Source organism: Hippopotamus amphibius, chromosome 5, assembly GCF_030028045.1.
Source record: "Hippopotamus amphibius kiboko isolate mHipAmp2 chromosome 5, mHipAmp2.hap2, whole genome shotgun sequence".
In the NCBI taxonomy this organism is placed as follows: domain Eukaryota; kingdom Metazoa; phylum Chordata; class Mammalia; order Artiodactyla; family Hippopotamidae; genus Hippopotamus; species Hippopotamus amphibius.
The window spans coordinates 147,266,764-147,280,890 of NC_080190.1; the positions used below are offsets into that span (position 1 = coordinate 147,266,764).

General features: G+C 35.4%; 1 pseudogene; it reads left to right on the plus strand.

Annotated features, from left to right (window-relative positions):
* Positions 1-12,909: 12,909 nt before the first annotated feature.
* Positions 12,910-13,888, plus strand: LOC130854307 (nucleophosmin-like; annotated as a pseudogene).
* Positions 13,889-14,127: the final 239 nt, after the last annotated feature.

The window sequence follows — 14,127 nt, forward strand, 5'->3', positions numbered from 1 at the left end:
GGAGAAAATGCTGAATAGAAAGGGAAAGGGAGTTTGGAAATGCAGAATTTCTAATGACATCTTTCTGCAGAATTTTGACCATTTCTCCAGAAGTAATTTTTTCAGGCCTCAGAGTAAATTAAAAAAAAAAAAATTCAGAGCTTTTAGTACTGGTCCTGGGGTGGCTATTTGAGGACAGGAGATGCAATGGAGCAAATACATAATGGCGCTGAGATAGCTGGAAAGAGAGAAATTATGTGGTTGACCATAAGATACAAATTCAATACAAGAGGAAACCCAATTAGTAAGTATCAGATCAAATGATCCTTACTGGAGGGTAAATACAAAAAATGCTTTGATGAGGTTAAAGAGAAAGTGAAGTGGCACATAAAAATACAGAACCATGACTGAAGACTTCAATATTGACATTTATTATTTCTGAAGGTGATTTCAAGGCTGACTTTTAGCAAAGAAATTGAGCAGTTGGGGCTCCCCTGATGGCTCACTGGTTAAGAATCTACCTGATGCAGGGGACATGGGTTTGAGCCCTGGTCCAGGAAGATCTCACATGCCATGGAGCAATTGAGCCTGCGCTCTAGGGCCCCTAAACCACAACTGTTGAGGCCACATGCTGCAACTACTGCAACTACTGAAGTCCACGGCCACCAAAGTGAGGAGCCCACGCACCACAGCAAGAGTAGCCCCTGCTCACCACAACTAGAGAAAGCCCATGCACAGCAACAAAGACCCAACGCAGCTAATGAATAAATAAATAAATTAAAAATAAATGGATTAAAAATTTTTTAAAAGAAATTGAGCAGTTGAATTTGAGAACTGATGAGCTTCTTAATTTGAAGAGACAATGAAAATTGTTTTTATGGTGTTTATTAATGGATTTATATGGACATTGAAAGCTCACATGAAAACAAGAGATGAAAGGTAGAGGAGGAATATGAGTCTAAGTGTCAAAGTCTTCAATGAATGTGAACAGGGACCAAGAATAAGGTATATACTGGGACAAGGCATTAGAGAAGATTTTACAACTTATGCTTCCTAGTGAACCCAAGATGTTACAAATATTTTATTTTAAAAAAAGTGTACATATGTATATGACACTGAGCTAGCTAGTAAGAGATATGTGTGTGTATATATATATACACTTTTAAAGCAAAACATAGGATACATATATATATTTGAAATATATATTTCACAACTTTTTAAAAAGAGAAACTGATAATTATTAAAACTGATTACCTCAATTTCTTCTCTCTTCTACTTACTACTATATGACTTTTGCCCATATCATCTTACTAGAGTATGCCTTACCATCAAAGGTAATTATTTCAAACTGTACTAAAAATTAGAAGAACGTATCTAATATAGAGCTTCTGATAGGATATGAACATTCCTGGGAAAGTTTCTATATATAAACTTAATCAAGATCAATAGCTTTAGTTTCTAGTCCCTCAAATAGTAATTAACTGAGAAGGACTTAGGTCAAATTGCTTAAACTTTTTGCCTGAGCTTCCTCATTGAAAATAATTTGTATATAGATCATATCAAACAGGGCCTGTCACAAAGCAATTAATAATTGTTATTTAATAAGATTTTAGAAACTAACACAATGACAGTATAATGTTAGTATTAAATTTAACACACAGTGATGAGGAATCTGGATATAAGGACTGTTTTAACTCATACTAGAGAAAAATAAACCTCATTTATTACTCTATTCAAGAAAGGCAGAGAGAGAATGAAAAGCAGAGAGAGAGAGGTCTATTGCCAATAACTTATATTTTTTTATGCCAATAAAATATTCTCAAATTAAGATACGGCCTGTGGGGCCTTCCCTGGTGGCACAGTGGTTAAGAATCTGCCTGTCAATGCAGGGGACACAGGTTCGAGCCCTAGTCCTCAAAGATACCAAAGATACCACATGCCACAGAGCAACTAAGCCTATGCACCACAACTACTGAGCCTGCACTCTAGGGCCTGCAAGCCACAACTATTGAGCCCATGTGCCACAACTGCTGAAGCCTGCATGCCTAGAGCCTGTGCTCCGCAACAAGAGAAGCCTCCGCAATGAGAGGCGCACGCACAACTAACAGTAGCCCCCACTTGCCACAAGTAGAGAAAGCCCGCAGGCAACACAGCAAATAAATAAATAAATTAATTAATTAATTAATTTTTATAAAAGATACAGCCTGTGGACAAGGATCAAATCAAAAGCACAGCCATTAAAATACAGCCTACCAGCATGGACCAAAATAAAGATGTTTTCATGGCACCCTTTGTTAAAATCTCTGAAAAAATTAAGAAGGTTTCTAATAGGTTTTATCAGCCAGAAAAAAAAAATTATAGAAAGATTAAGTGAATGTTTCAATGCACCTGTAATTAAGTCTAGAGAATCATGTCTGAATAAATAATTTGAGTGTGACTCTTGAAGCATGGACCAGACTGGAACCACATACCAAAGAAAATCACAAGCTTAGGGAGAGAGTTGTATTGGCAAAGGTAAAGACAAATCAGATTGAAAGAGAGTGAGAAAGTTTATTATGAAAGGACTTCTGCTCCCCTATTTTTTACATTCAGGAAGCAGGCTGATAAAGTAGTTGAGCTGTTAAGAAAGGGATATTCTACAATGCCTTTTGCAGAAGTGAGCAAAGAGAAGAGCAGAAAACGCTAGATCTTGCAGACTAATAGCCAAGAGCCTGGGAAAACAACATACAGGGGAGTGAATTCCAAGAAGCAGAACTGAGGCATAATTAGAAATAATCCATGTCTATTGTGAAAGAGAAACAGATACCTTTTTTTTTTCCAGCAGGCTTTCCTAAATATGAGCCACCAAATGCTCTGTAATTCTCATTCTTACCTTTTTAATGAGAGTGTTAATTGCAGTTATTTTGTTCCTGCTCCATTATTAGATCCAGCCCTAATGTAGAACATGGTATGTTAGAATTCAAGGCTATTTAATATCAGTGGATGAGATCTGGGGAGACATTGGTATGTGAGTAAATATACTTTGCATATGGGAGGGATATGAGTAATTGTAACCAAATGTATAAATGTAATAGACTGAATTATTCTTGGGATCTATTCTTTACCCATCTTTGTATCCATGGTCTTTGCCATTCCATTTGTATTTCCTCTCATTAAAGGAATAAAGTAATTCTTCCCCAAACTTGAGTTTGATTTCAACTGCGAGACTATTTCAGCTAAAATGAATGTTGGTGGAAGTGACATGTATTAGTTTAAACCCTAGGCCTTAAGAAGTATTGCATGTTTCTTCTTGTCCACTGTCCTTCTGATAATGCCATGGGAAAAGCTTCTCCTAGCTATCTGCTGTCCCTTCAGTATGGGCCTTAAAATAAATATTCATGGTGTGTATGTGCATGTGTGTCTTTACATACTTAAATGATAGAGCCAAATATGCAAAGAGGAGCCATGCCTAGAGGTGAAGTTGCCTTGCATCCAGCTGAGCCCAGCATAGATCCAAAGATCTGAAGTAGACCTGGAGAACCCCAGGGTGAGATTAGATATCTGCTTTTCTGAACTATTCCGTTTTGCAGTGGTTTGTGATAGAGACATAGAACATTGAAATCTAGGCGCTGGCAAATTCAATGGCTGATAAGGGCTTACCTCCTGGTTCATTAGCAGGTTGTCTTTTTGCTGTGTCCTCACATGGTAGAAGGGGGAGATGGAGTTATCTGGTCTCTTATAAGGGCACTAACCCTATTTATGACGACTTCAGCCTCATAACCTAATCATCCCCCAAAAGCCCCACCTCCAAACTCAATCACACTGGGGATTAGATTTCAATAACTGAATTTGGGGGGGACACAGACATTTAATCTATAACACATAATATGCATCTGTATTTGAATTGCTCTTTTAAGTTCTTAATAACAAGGGCTACATTTTAATGACTTTTTCCCCTTAATTTGCTAAGCACAGTGTTAATTGTATTAAATGTCCCTTTTCTCTTTTCCTATAGAAAGCATTTTATAAATGAATGTGTGTATAATGATAATGGTTTCTGATGAATTCAAGGCTTAACCATGATAACAGTAAATGCAGGGATGATTATTTTCTGGAGAGGGATCACACTGAGGAATGGTGAGACAGCAAAAGGATTCTCAGTGATACCAACAGCCAAACTAGGATAGATCAATAAGGAAGATCACTACTGAGACTCACAAAGTTTAAAGAATAGACAATATCTTCTCCTTCTCTGACCTCAGACTATGACACTGGATACTAATGGCTTGCCAAATGACAGGATATACTATAGCAATATGAACAGCAGAAATACAAGAAGAAAGTACAGAGGGCTCCTTTTATGTAGCAGCTACTAAAGGGTAAACATCTAAGTGGATATTTTGGCAGTCTTGAGCTGGTAAAAAAGAAAAAGAAAATTGAATTTCAGAAACTCTCTTGAATTGCAGGAATACTTGATGAGTAGAGGCCTTGATTGATACTCTAGACTTTCAACTGAAAATTCTAAACTACTATGCCTTAGAATAAGAGAAAAAAAAAAAAAGAAAATAAACCATACGTGACTGGATCAAGGTGACCTTCTTATCCTTCATTTACCAAACTGAAAAAAATCAAATAATCTCATAATTAAGATAATTTATCTAGGACTTTTTTTTAAGCTCTTTCCTGGAATATAATTGCTTTAAACTGTTGTGCCAGTTTTTGCTGTACAACAAAATGAATCATCTGTATTTATACATATATCCCCATACCCCCTCCCTCCCACAACTCTCTCCCACCCTCCCTATCCCATCCCTCTAAGTCGTCACCCAGCATCGAGTTGATCTCCCTGTGTTATGAAGCAGCTTCCCACTAGCTATCTATTTTAAATTTGGGAGTGTGTATACGTCAATGCTACTCTCTCACTTTCCCCAGCTTCCCATCCACCACTCCCCACCCCGAGTCCTGAAGTCCGTTCTCTACATATGTATCATTATCCTTGCCCAGTCACTGGGTTCATCAGTACCATTTTTTTAGGTTCCATATATATGAGTTAGCATACGGTATTTGTTTTTCTCTTTCTGGTTAACTTCACTCTGTATGACAGTCTCTAGGTCCATCCACCTCACTACAAATAACACAATTTCATTCCTTTTTGTGGCTGAGTAATATTCTATTGTATATATGTGCTACATCTTCTTTATCCTTTCATCTGTTGATGGGTATTTAGGTTGCTTCCATGTCCTGCCTATTGTGAATAGTGCTGCAATGAACATTGTGGTACATGTTTCTTTTTTTTGGATTATGGTTTTCTCTGGGTATATGCCCAGTAGTGGGATGGCTAGGTCATATGGGAGTTCTACTTTAACTTTTTAAAGAATCTCCATACTGTTTTCCATAGTGGCTGTGCCAACTTTCATTCTCACCAAGAGTGCAGGAGGGTTCCCTTTTCTCTGCACCATCTCCAGCATTTATTGTTTCCAGATTTTTTTTTTTGGGGGGGGGTACACCAAGTTCAATCATCTGTTTTTATATTTCCAGATTTTTTGATGATGGCCATTCTGATCAATGTGAGGTGATATCTCATCGTGACTTTGACTTGCATTTCTCTGATGATTAGTGATGTTGAGCATCTTTCCATGTGTTTGTTGGCCATCTGCATGTCTTCTGTGGAGAACTGTCTATTTAGGTCTTCTGCCCATTTGTGGATTGGATTATTTGCTTTTATGGCATTAAGCTGCATAAGCTGCATGTATATTTTGGAGATTAATCCTTTGTCAGTTGCTTCACTGGCAAATATTTTCTCCCATTCTGAGGGTTGTCTTCTTGTCTTGTTTGTGGTTTCTTTTGCTGTGCAAAAGCTTTTAAGTTTCAATAGGTCCCATTTGTTTATTCTTGGTTTTATTTCCATGATTCTAGGAGGTGGGTCAAAAAGGATCTTGCTTTGATGTATATCATAGAGTGTTCTGCCTATGTTTTCCTCTAAGTGTTTTATACTGTCTGGCCTTCCATTTAGGTCTTTAATCCATTTTGAGTTTATTTTTGTGGATGGTGTTAGGAAGTGTTCTAATTTCATTCTTTGACATGCAGCTGTCCAATTTCCCCAACACCACTTATTGAAGAGGCTGTCTTTTTTCCATTGTATATTCGTGCCTCCTTTGTCAAAGATAAGGTGCCCATATGTGTGTGGGTTTATTTCTGGGCTCTCTGTTCTGCTCCATTGATTTATATTTCTGTTTTTGTGCCAATACAATACTGTCTTGATCACTGGATCCTTGTAATTTAGTTTGAAGTCAGGGAGCCTGATTCCTCCAGCTCCGTCTTTCTTTTTCAAGATTGCTTTGGCTATTAGGGGTCTTTTGCATTTCTGTACAAATCGTAAGATTTCTTGCTCTAGTTCTGTGAAAAATGCCATTGGTAATTTGATAGGGATTGCATTGAATCTGTAAACTGCTTTGGTTAGTATAGTCATTTCCACAATGTTGATTCTTCCAATCCAAGAACATGGTATGTCCCTCCATCTGTTTGTATCATCTTTGATTTCTTTCATCAGTGTCTTATAGTTTTCTGCATACAGGTCTTTTGCCTACTTAGGCAGGTTGATTTCTAGGTATTTTATTCTTTTTGTTACAATGGTAAATGGGAGTGTTTCCTTAATTTGTCTTTCTGCTTTTTCATTGTTAGTGTATAGGAATGCAAGAGATTTCTGTGCATTAATTTTGTATCCTGCTACATTACTAAATTTCGTGATTAGTGCTAGCAGTTTTTTTGGTAGAGTCTTGTATAACATCATGTCATCTGCAAAGAGAGACAATTTTACTTCTTTTCCAATTTGGATTACTTTTATTTCATCTTCTTCTCTGATTGCTGTGGCTAACACTTTTGAAATTATGTTGAATAACAGTGGTGAGAGTTTGCACACTTGTCTTGTTCCTGTTCTTAGTGGGAATGCTTTCAGTTTTTCACTATTTAGAATGATGTTGGCTGATGTTGGATTGATCATTATGTAGTGTCCTTCCTTGTCTCTTGTAATAGTCTTTACTTTAAAGTCTAATTTGTCTGATAGGAGTATTGCTACTCCATCTTTCTTTTGACTACCTTTTGCATGGAATATCTTTTTCCATCCCCTTACTCTCAGTCTGTATGTGTCCCTAGGTTTGAAGTAGGTGTCTTGTAGACAGAAGGGTCTTGTTTTTGTATCCATTCAGCCAGTCTGTGTCTTTTGGTTGGAGCATTTAATCCATTACATTTAAAGTAAATATTGACATGTATGTTCTTATTACCATTTTCTTAATTGTTTTCAGTTTGTTTTTGTAGGTCTTTTCTTTCTCTTGTTTTTCCTGCCTAGAACTGTTCCTTTAGCAATTGTTGTAAAGCTGGTTTGGTGGTGCTGAATTCTTTTAACTTTTGCTTGTCTGTAAAGCTTCTGATTATTCTGTCGATTCTGAATGAGATTCTATCTGGGTTGAGTATTCTTGGCTGTAGGTTTTTCTCTTTCAAGATTTTAAGGATATGCTGCCACTCCCGTCTGACCTGCAGAGTTTCTGCAGAAAGGTCAGCTGTTATCCTTATGGGTTTTCCCTTATATGTTATTTGTTGCTTTTCTCTTGCTGCTTTTAATATTTTTTCTTTGTGCTTAATTTTCATTAATATGATTAATATCTACTTTGGTATGTTTCTCCTTGGGTTTATTCTGTATGGGACTCTCTGCACTTCTTGGACTTGATTAATTATTTCCTTTCTCATGTTGGGGAAGTCTTCCACTATAACCTCTTCAAATATTTTCTCAGACCCTTTCTTTTTTTCTTCTTCTTCTGGAACACCTATGATTCGAATGTTGGTACATTTAATGTTGTCCCCAAGGTCTCTGAGACTGCCTTCCATTCTTTTTATTCTTTTTGTTTTTCCTGTTTTGTGGCAGTTATTTCTCCCATTCTATCTTCTAACTCACTTACTTGTTCTTCTGCCTCAGTTATTCTGCTATTTTTACCATCTAGAGTTTTTTTTTAATTTCAGTTATTTTGTTTTTCATTACCATTTGTTTGCTCTTTAGTTCTTCTAGGTCCTTATTAAATATTTCTTGTATTTTCTCTATTTTGTTTTCAAGACTTTAGATCATCTTTACTATCATTACTTTTTCAGGAAATTTGCCTATTTCCTCTTCATTTATTTGGTCTTGTAGGTTTTTTTCTTGCTCCTTTTCCTGCAAGCTGTTTCTTTGTTTTCTCATTTTGTCTAATTCATAGGATTTGCTGTCTCCTTTCCCTATGCTGCCTAGTAGTAATTCCTCTTGTTTCTGTTCTCTACCCCTGTGGTGGGGTTGGTCCAGTGTCTTGAGTAGGCTTCCTGATGGGAGGGTCTGGTGCTTGCTTTCTGGTGTGTGGATCTGAGTCTTTTCCCTCTGATGAGCAGGGTTGTGTCAGGTGGTGTGTTTTAGGGTATTTGTGAGCTTAATATGGTCTGTGTGCTGATGGGTGGGTTTGTGTTCCTGTCTTGTTTGTAGTTTGGTGTGAGGTATCCAGCACTGGCAGTTGCAGGCAGTTGGGTGAAGCTGGGTTTTAGACTCTGATAGAGGCCTCCATGAGAATTCTCTGAAGTTAATCTTCCCTGTGGCTGAGGACTCTCTAGTGGTCTAGCATCCTGGACTCGATGCTCCCTCCCCAGACTCCAAACTGACTTCTGGTTGAGGAATCCAGACTCCAGAGGTCCCTTTTTCTTGTCATCTCCATCAACCTGTTTGGCAGGCTTGACATCCACCTCTACCTATGGCTTCTGAAACTTTTTTTTTTTTTTGGTTCTTTTTTTTTTTAAATATCTAATACACAGACAACATTCAGTAAAATAACCTCCAGGCATGCTAGAAATAGGACCATGTGACTCAAAACAAACATATCACAGAAAAAGATTATGTAAACTGAGCCATGAACCAATAAGTAATTTTGGTTTTATTTCCAACTCACAGACTGTAAAATAACTGTGGTTTAATTGTTCAACTAAGTAAGTAAAAGCATAGAGAATTTATTGTATAAAATAATTTATAAGAAACCAATACAAAATTCTAATTTTCAAAAATGCAGTAGCTAAAAGCAAAAAAAAAATTGATCAGTAGAAACATATTCAAATTAAAGAAGACAGACAAAAATATGACAAATATATAATATATACTTATTAGGTAGATGGGCTTTAACAGTCATGTTAGTTAAGTCTCAGGACATAAAGAATGGGGCTGAAGCAGTAGTTTAGAAAATACAGGCCAAGACTTCTCCAAAACTGAAAAAAACATCAAATCATATATTAAATAATCAATGAAAATATTAAGAAATACAAGGAAAGTCACATTTAAAAACATAATAGTAAACTGGTGGAACAAAGAGAAAAAATGATGAGATTAACTTAAAGCCACACACACACACACACACACACGTGACAGAGAGAGAGAGGAAGGGGAAAAAAAGAGAGAGAAAACTATATCTCCCAATATTTTAAAAGAGAAATAATGACACTGAGATATGACTTTTCAAAATAAAAAAAAATGGAAGCCTGAAGAGAGTAAAATTACATCTTTAGTTTGCTTAAAGGAAGTTACTGCCAACATAAAATTTAAAAATTAAAAAAATATATGAAATTGAAATATTTTAAGAAAAAATGAGAGAAATGTTACATTCCTATATTCAGAGGAACTATACTGAAAGAAATACTAACATTATATCATCAGATAGAACAAAGATCATTCTAGATGCAAGACAGAATAATGAGCACTGTGAAGATAAATACACAGGGAAATGTTTTATCATTTACACTGATTTTACAAAGTAAAAATATCACATATGATATAAAAATAAGTAGGATCAAAATACATGGTGATGATTACAGAAAAAAGTAGGAGAGGGTAAATGTAGCTGAAGTTTGTAAGATCCTGACATTGTTAGGGTATGCTAAAAGCAATTATTTAAATTAGTATCTAAGTTGCCAAAAATACATGCTAAATGACTCAGACAACTTCTAAAAGGATATTAAAATAATATGTAATTAATAAGTTAATATAGAAACAAGGTTTAAAATACTTGATTCATCCAAAGAGGAAATAAAAACATAAGAAAAATTAATTAGGAAAAACAGAAACAAATGCTAAGATAGTAGATTCAAATCGAAATATAGAGTAATTCTATTAAAGATAAATGAATTGAATTCTCCAAGTAATAAGCTATTCTGCTGGAAAGTTAAAATAAATACAGAAATACAATCCTAGTGGAGTGATATGTGACATCCTCGCTTAGTAGCTGATAGAAAAAGAACAAGAAACAGAATAGATACTAAAGATTGAACCATATGATTCTTTAATCAAACTAACATATGCAGAGCTCTGCAATAAATGCAGAATATACATCTTGTTTTCAAGTACACACGAACCATGGTACACATTAACCATATTCTGGTCCTTACAGCAAATATTTTATTATTTTTATTTGTTTTTTATCTAAAGTAAATTTGACTTTTTTTTTTAACAAAAATCAGCAAGGTTTTTTGTTTTTTTGATTTTTTTCTCCCAATTCTTTGGGTAACTATTGCTCTTTATAAACCTAAATCCATTCAGTTTTTCTGAAGTATCTGTCACTTTTGTAATTAGCCCAATCAAAACATTTAGCAGTTCATTTCACCCAGTGTAATTTTTCTCTTAGTAATCCTCTATTTATTGATGAATACATACATACAGCTTTTCTAGCTAAGCTTTCACGGCTTTGTATCGAGATATGGTATGTGCCCCAGTCGGGGTGGATTGCCATGCTCTGCAGGGGATTGTTTCTAGTCTCCCGGATCCAGACTATAAGTGAACTAAATCACAGTGGTTTAAAGGTGTCTTTCGTTCTTATTTGGTTGTAAAAACAACTATCTCTTCGTTTTTCAGTTACAACAAAATTGATCCTCAATTTTCCTTGTTTCGTGATGCCGCAACCAATAAATAAGTGGCCTCTAAACATAACTGAAACAGTAAATTGTACATTCTGCTTATGAGTTAGGCAATATTTGCTAATAAAAAATTCTGACCAAAACTAGTCATGAGAATGTAAATCAAAGTGATGAGGGGAATAGCCTGCTACCATAAATTGGAATCACACTTTTTTTTATTCTGCCAGAGAAACTGATAATTTAATTATGATAATTATATCACTATAACTAATATTTTGGAGTGACATGAAAACAATTGGCAGCCTGATTTTCCAGACTTGCAAGATTTAGGAAGTCTTCAGTATATTACCAATGTTTATTTCCATTACTATCTATAGGAAAAGAAAGCTTTTCAATATATGTCTTTCTCTGTGAAATATAAGCACACATGAGTTTACTGCCTCTTTCAACACCACAAGTGAAATTTTAATTCCACATCTAGTTTTTTGCTTATTATCTGGAAATGAAGTCAGTTTCTTGTTAGAGGAATAGGATCTGTCCCGGACACCATAATAAGTTCTCTACCATTATGGGTGCCTATACTTTTACAGAGCAAAGCCCAATTTGAGTCTTATGTATGAGCTTGAACTGTTCTCAGAATCTGGACTAACAATTGCAATTGTTTATTAAAGTCTGGCTATACATGACTTCTACAACTGGATGATTGTGAAGAAGGAAGTACAAGATCTAATGCCTCTCACCATCCATTTTTGGTTATGATATTTTTTACCTTGAGAATCAAGAAAACTAGATTCATGTATATTGATATTTTTACACATCTGGTCTAGGCATTTGATCTCTCAGGAAAATTAAGAACTCTTAAATTACATTTTTGTACCTGATACAAAATAATTCATTAAGAACAAGTTTTCAGCTTCTCATTTGCTACCACTCCACTAGTATTTAACTTTGTTTATTTCATGCCATATTATTCTATTTATACATATTAATTTATTTTAATTATATTGTAGACATAATTCTATATCTCAAATTTGTCAATCAATGTCATGTTTTAAGCATCTACCTATGGAATTACTTGGTCACTGTACATTTATGTTGTTGCTTTGTACTATTTACATGACTTGGTGAATAACAGTTGGCCATGAGCTTCCAGGTCTTGAGACTATCCAGATAGAATTCAGAGACCTGAAAGTAACTCTTCCACTTGATTATTTTACTGAGATTAGTGGGAAAATAGCAATAAGAACCTTTTTAAAGGACTGATATTTAACTAAGTTTACTGTAAAAATTAAAAATTAGAATAGAGGACATTAAAGATTAATACCACACTGTACTACAATTTCATTTCTAACTTTTAAATCATTGTTTTATTACTGAAAGTTATTTATGTTAGGCCTTTGGAAGTATGAGTTCTTAAACCTAATTTATTATTTATATAGTGATCAATTAAAGGAAAATAGTGAATGAAATGAAGTTAGTTGCTTAAATCATGCTACAGAAATTTACAGAGAATCACATGGAAGAGAAAATAGCATCTTCAAATGAAGGGCAAAATTATAAAAAGAAATGGCATAACTGCTAATAAAGTTTTCATTCACCTCTAAAGCACCAATTATCTCGTTATGATTATCTTAAAGTCTCCCAAAAGCAGTTGCAGTAATGGAAACCATTTTTCAGTTCATTAAAGTTGGTTACCTGTGGGCTAATAGCTATATCTTAACACTGTAGTGTTTTATGTATCTGTAATGTGGAGATTTGTCTTCTACAGATTCCCTATCAAAATGGTTTCCCTGCAAAATTGTCCAAAATTATCATCACAATGAAATACTTTCCATATTAATTTGATTTTTTTTAATTTCCAGGGGAAATAAAATTATTTATTTTAAGCATGAAAAAGTACATTATTCATCTTAAAAAATTTATTTTTATCTAGTTCAAAAACCTATAAAATGTTGCCTGGTGTGATTCCATCCTGTGAGGCTGTTGTCTGGAAAGTAGTTTATCTCTGTTTGCTTTCTCTCCCACCTACATGTGTGCCATCACCCCATGGAAGATTCTATGGAAATCTGGGCTCCTTGAGGGCCCAGAACTATCTTTTTGGTTGTGAACTAAAGGCTGACAAACATTATCTCTTTAAGGTGGATAATAATGAAAATGAGCAACAGTTATCTTTAAGAATGGTCAGTTGAGGGTCTGGTGCAAAGGATGAATGGCACATTGTTGAAGCAGAGGCAATGAATTGTGAAGGCAAGTCCAATTAAAGTAACAGTGGAAACTTTGAACATGTCTGTACAGCCAGTGGTTCCTCTTGGGGGGGCTCTGAAATGACAACACCTGTGGTCTCACAGGTGACTTGTGGTTCAGGGCCTGTGCCTATTAGTGGTCAGCACTTAGTAGCTGTGGAGGAAGGTGCAGAGTCAGAGGAAGAAGAGGAGGAGCATGTGAAACTCCTAAGTTTATCTGAAAAGTGTACTGTACTTGGAAATGGTAGTAAGGTTCCACAGAAAAAAGTAAAACTTGCTGCTGATGAAAATGAAAATGATGATTTTGATAATGAAGAAGCTGAAGAAAAAGCTCTGGGGACTTCCTTAGTGGTCCAGTGGGTGGGACTCTACACTCCCAATGCAGGGAGCCCTGGTTCAATCAGGGAACTAGATCCCACATGCATGCTGCAACCAGGAGTTCGCATACTGCAGATAAAGATTCTACATGCCACAACTAAGACATGGCGCAGTCAAAATAAATAAGTAAATAAATAAATAAATATTAAAAAAGAAAAAGCTCTGGTAAGAAAATCTATGTAAGATACTCCAACCAAAAATGCACAAATATCAAATCAGAATGGAAAAGACTCAAAACTGTCAACACCAAGATCAAAATGTCAACAACCCGTTTAAAAAAAAAAAAAGGAAAACAAAAAACTCCTAAAATACCAAAAGAACTTAGTTCTGTAGAAGTCACTGAAGCAAAAATGCAAGTAAGCATATTAAGAAGTGCATTGAACAATTCTGGGCACTATTCATAAATTAAGGCCAGAGAGGAAGAGAAGAGACAAATACAGTCCATACTGAGTATCATCAACAATTCAGACTGAAGTCTTCTATTTTAATCTCAATCCCCTTTCCTAACTGGCCACTCACCCATGCCCCCTTCTAGGCTGGAAGCAATCCACTCTTGATCTCCTAAAGCACTTTCTTTTGACTGCTGTGATTCAGTGAAACTTATACTTTGCTTTCTATTACTTGTGCATTTGCTTTCTATTAC